Source organism: Chiloscyllium punctatum, chromosome 7 (genome assembly GCF_047496795.1).
Source record: "Chiloscyllium punctatum isolate Juve2018m chromosome 7, sChiPun1.3, whole genome shotgun sequence".
In the NCBI taxonomy this organism is placed as follows: domain Eukaryota; kingdom Metazoa; phylum Chordata; class Chondrichthyes; order Orectolobiformes; family Hemiscylliidae; genus Chiloscyllium; species Chiloscyllium punctatum.
Genome location: NC_092745.1, coordinates 94,292,474 through 94,298,520, shown reverse-complemented (window position 1 = coordinate 94,298,520; position 6,047 = coordinate 94,292,474).

Genomic DNA, 6,047 nt, shown 5'->3' with positions numbered 1-6,047 from the left:
ATATCTCTTTGTCATCTCTGAACAGTTTCATGTATTTAGGTAGTCAAATTCATATGACCTTGAGGCAATTGCTATTCAAAATATTAATCTCTCAACTACAGGCAGACATAGAAATATGAACTAATTTACTGCAGTCTCTGTGGGCTAAAGTTGACTTGATAAAATGATGATTGCTTCCAAAGTAAATTACCTATTAAGTATGCCTCCAATTCTCTTCTCAGTATGACTTTATTTTGAATACTTACAAGAAGTTATGGAGGCCTGAACTTCTAAATAATTTTGAAATGCTATCTGCCTTTTCATATTCTGACAGATTGGATCAAATCAGTCATATCAGACAAATAAAGGACATTTGCTTATGAGCTGCTGACATGAACTCATAAAAAAATGTAAAAACCAGCAATGAAGCAGAGTGTATATCAAATGTTATGGAAATAGTTGAGTGCATGAAGACTATAAATCAAACTATGGGAGAAGTGAGTTTTATATAATTGAATGATTATGCCTGGAAAATATTGCATGATATTTTAAATTATGAGTAGAAAATTGTTTATTGTACCAGCAATGTGTATGGTGTTGATAACTGGGTTTCTGCTGAAATAATAAAATAATATTTTAACCCTCCTGATGCTAAACTTAGGGAAATATTGAAAGCATGTTAAGAAAACTGCTGGAGAAAAACAATTGTATTCCAACTTACTAATATTTGAAGCAATTTCATGCTGTATAAAATCACTTTAGCATGGTACTGGAAAAGAAGGAACACCGAAATACCACAATTTATAGTAAAAATAAATTAAAATACAATTTGTGGTTGCTATTCTGAATCCTGAGTTAATCATTCTCAATTGGTGTCATAATAGAGTGAAGAAATTTGTAGACAGCACAATTGTTGCAGAGAGCAATACTTTAATAAAGAGAAGTATTCCTAATATCCAAGCTGACTGCTTAAAGTATTCTACTAGCCCTTTCAATTTCAATTATCTCATCTACCTGGACAGAAACTAATTCTATCATCAACTTGAAAACTTAATCATTTATTTTCAAATCCTTTGTTATAGGAGAAGATTAAGATCCAGATTTCCGCACAATCATGAATACTTCGTAGACTTAATTGGGGAGGTGATGGCCTCATACTTTATCACTAGACTATTAATCCAAAGACCCTGGTAATATTCTGGGGACCTGGGTTTGAATATTGCCATGGTAGAATTTGAATTCAATAAATATCTCGAACCATTGTTGGTTGTCAGGGGAGAAACCTATCTGGTGCACTTAATACCTTTTAGGAAAGGAAACTGCCATCCTTATCTCATTTGGCCCATATGTGACTCTAGACCCACAGCAATGTGGTTGAAACTTAATGCAATTAGGGATGGGTAATAAATGCTGACCTGGCCAGTGACACCCGCATCCTGTGAATAGACAAAAAAAACTTTAAAATTAATGGACAAGATCCAATTCCAGAAGTCCCACAGTCATTCCAGATGAAGCCAGTTTTAGCTTGTAGGGGAAAGCAGGCAGTGTCACTCACACATGAAGGAATCTCAGTGTTTGAGTTCAAACTGATCCCTGTTTCACTACAGCAACAGCTTTAACTGTCACAAGGGATTTATGAATTTTTGCAGTAAGCATAAATGCTCTTTGAGTGCAGACAAAGTCTAGTTGTGTGCATGCATGAAATTATTTATATTTGCAGTCTTTTAAAAGGTAAAACATTTGGCAACAAGTACTGATGAGAAATGAAAGAATATGTTCCAGCAGTATAATGGCCCTCTGATGATATTGCTGCGAACATTATCATTATGACATTATTAATCCTTGTTAGTTTTTCACAACCCACCATTATCTCAGAAGGGGATCCAAAGTTCGCAGTTTGAAACACGGCTCAAAGAGGTGATTAAAATATTAGCTGGCTTTGATATGGAGCTATGGATGCAAGCCTGCTTTTTATTTATGAGGGATTTAGTATTTATAAGTTAAATCTATTGAATGGACATTAATGAACAAACTTCTTTTAATATAGCAGAGATTAAAACAAATATTTGAAACATTATGTTATTTTGTCTCAACATGGTTTCTGAGGTCAACCCATAGCAGTTAACAGATGAGTGGCATGGAATATGTAAAGTCAAAGTGTGGTCGGTCAGTCAGTGTGAATTGACATTAAACCAACAAAGGGGCTAAAATGGTCCTTGGATAGGACATAGAATAAGCTGGTATGAAAGGCATGAAGTGTAATTAGGAGAGGAGGAGTCATTTTTTGGTTTGAGTTTGCATTGATGGGCTGAAGAAGTATGAGAATGAGGAGTAGAGGCATCAATATTTCCTGAAAAGATGAAGGTAAAGTCACCATTTTGCGACCAGGCCACATGGACACCCTCTCATTACAGAGAGAGACAACTGCTGGTGATTTAACACAATAGTCACCATACCTCAGGAGAGGGAAGAGGTTGAGAAGGAGAGTCCTTGAAGATAACCGCAGCTGATGCAAGAATTGAACCCATGCTGTTGGCATCACTCTGAATCACAAAGCAACCATTTAGCCAACTGAGCTAACCAACCCATAAAGGGCTAACAGGGACACTCAGAGAATCAGGGTGGAGTTTTTAACTAGCATATCTTGGTCTGTTAGTTTGGTTGCCCCAATCTGTGCTAGCCTAACTCCAATTGACATCTGCACCCTCTGAATTGAAGATCCAATTATTCATGTGAACTGCTCCCAAAGGTAGTGACTGAAAGCTGGAAAATTTCCCATCACTATCTGATTCAGAGCATAAGTTCAGATCTAAAATAGCAAATGCAGTTTTCATGAGGGTCCACTGTTTCTAAGATCCACTGTCGTGTGGCTCCACTGTTCCTCTATTGTTCAGTCCTAACAATGCAGCTTAAAATTGTCTAATTATCCTTGAATTAAAATCCAATGGCAATCTCACTACATCCTTGTACCCTAAAGGTTCAAGAATTCTCTAAATTCATAAGCCATGATACGTTTTTGTATTATATAAACAACTCCATTCATGAACAAATCCACATTATTTTTAAAGATAGTGTATGCAGCAATACCACTTCAAGAGAATTTGCAAATGGTGAACATGTTATTGCATTCCCTCAGCCAGAGCATAAAGGCTCACAGTAGTTCTGTCTTGTCTTGCCTTGTCTTTTAGTGTAGACACAAATATAGGCAGCTTCTCAAGGTTGTCAGTGGTCAGCAGTCTAAGGGGGTGGACATGTTGCTACATGGCACTGTGTGATGTCAATCTCACACATGCATCTTGTGCCAGCATCAGATATGCAAACATTTTGCGTGTGCATCAACCAATTGGCAATGTATTCACATTTAAGTGGAGTAGTTCTCAGTCAGGTGAAAGGGAATCGTGTTTCAGTTAGGGGAGTCCGGCACACTAATTCAAGAGCATTGCCGTTCAGCAAGAGGTGACAGATGAAGGTCCCCTCAGGATGCAGAGGAAGTACAAGAGCGCTAAATTTGACAATCCTCAATGGAATTTCCTCCAGATTTCTGAGGTCCAGTGTTGCTGTCGACTGAGGATGTCCACAACCTTGTCATAGAACTATGCCAGCTGCTGGAACATGACCTGTGACCTGAGGGAGTGGGTGCCCATCCCATTCTGGTGACCATCAAGGTGACAGTTGCACTCAACTTTTATGCAACTTGCTACTTTGAAAGAGCCACTAGGGCCTTGTTTGGGATCCCTTACTCACTGAGTGATCAAAGGCTATTACTGATGGAATTTGAGTTAAATCACACTGTTTTCATCTTTTTTTCCTCTGACACGATCAGCGATGCAGTCTGATAAGTAGCTTTGCCAACATTATTGGATTCCCTTGGTTGCAGGGTGCTATCGGCTGTACACATATCACATGGAGAGCACCATAAAATAATTAGGCTGAGTTCATCAATAGAAAATGATTCTAGTCCATCAATCTGCAAAGCATCTGTGGTTACTGGGATCACATTGACCATATCTGTGCCAGGTTGCCATGACGCTCATCTTATAACCTTCTGAAATCTTAAATTCATGCTGAATCATAATCTCCTGGGAGTCATCTCATACAGTGAACATGATGAGTCTGAGTGAGTAATAGGTTTTAAGTTATCCTCTTTTGAGAATATGCAAGGATAAGGGTTAAATGCCAGTTCAACCGTGGTCTGTGTGTGCTCATGGAAGAAAGAATTGTGATGAGCTGAGGTGTTCATGTTGTAACGTGAGCTAAAGCAATTGTGCCTACTAGCTTCAGTTTGAGTGCCAGTGTGCTATCAAGGTCACAGAACCAGCCATGATGAACCACCACATAGCTGGTCAAAGGAATCCACTCACTCTGAGTGCTGGAAACCAACTAGTCAACATGGATTTCAACTAAATGGTAAAACCAAGAATCCTCTGATTAATTGTTCAATATTGATGTTAAACGCTTCATGAACAATCCAGATACTTTCATTTTGTTTAACTTTTAACTTGCCTTTTTTTAAACGCTTTTCTAATTTCTAATCTGTTTCTATGTCTGTTGTATCATTTTCTGATGGCCAGGTATTCATTTGTGAAGCAATGATAGGTATTGAACATGGAACCTTACGGAATCTCCATCATAGCAGACTCCAAAAGAAATGCATGGGAAGTGAAACGATGGGTGAACAAAGAAAGGAAGCCAGCTCATATTTCCTCACCTGGGAGTTTAACAATTTGAGGTATTTCATCTGGAAGCATAGGGTCTGTTGGCAGCAACATCAGCAGCATTACCCTCATCAACCCTCTCTGTTACCTTGTTAAAAGACTGCAGCATGTTAGTTAAATACTATTTGTCCTTAACAAATCCACATTGGCTTTCCTTAAATAACCCACATTTGTTCAAATGAAGACTAATTTTGTCCTGAATTTTAATTTCTAAAGGCTTCCCTGCTGTTGAGGTTAAACTGACTGGCCTCTAGTTGCTGGGCTTATCCTTACACACGTTTCTCAAAAGGACTGTAATATTGCAATTCTCCAGTCTTCTGGAGCCAACTTTCAGACTAAAGAAATTCAGAAAATTAAATCCGTGCCTCTGGATTTTCCACTCTCACTTCCTCCAAAATCACTGGATACATCCCATCTAGACTTGATACTTTATTATCAGTAAGTACAGACAGCATATCCAATGTCTCCCCCTTGTCAATTTTAAATTCTTCATGTATTTAAACTGCTTCCTCTTTCACCATGAGCTAAATGAGTAAATGCTATTGAGTTAACCTTGGGTTAAGTCTCGATAAAGATAGTTGCAGTTTTTTTTGGGATTGATTTAACACTACTTCCATCCAGCAGGCCCCACCAATGTCTTAGCATCACTTTCAATAATGGAAGCATACACAAAGTAGTACTTCAGCAACTTTCGAGCTCTCATGCTTCCCTTATTCTGTTGAATCTCTCAAAGCATTCATATAGTCATAAATTGTTTTCTTGTTTCTGGCACAAGCGACATGACTATCCCATCACTAGGACATCTATCTCAATAATTTTTTTCTAGTTTATTTTTGGCATTTCCAACATTTCCTTTATTTATCATAAACTATTACTAATACATATCCCTGCTTGCATAATATCTCATGAATAATTTCTTTTAAAGTTTAACTTTCCAACAGATTTCCTTTTTCACCATTTAGGTTTTGCTCTACCATATACCCACCATTTTTCATCTCAAGAATTTACAAGGCATCCCTGTACTTATGTACAAATATTTGCTTCAAGGAGCCTACCATCATCCTGGTACCAAAGGAAACACATGCAAAATGCTTCAATGACTACCGCCCAATGGCTCTGACTTTCATAATTATGAAATGCTTCCCGAGGTTAGTCATGGCCCACATGGCTAGCACGAGGGGACATAGCTTCAAAGTGAGGGGTGATAGAGATAGGACAGATGTCAGAGTTAGTTTCTTTACTCAGAGAATAGTAGGTGTGTGGAGCGCACTGCCTGCAACAGTTGTAGACTCACCAACTTTACAAGCATTTAAATGGTCATTGGATAGGCATATGGATGAGAATGGAATAGGT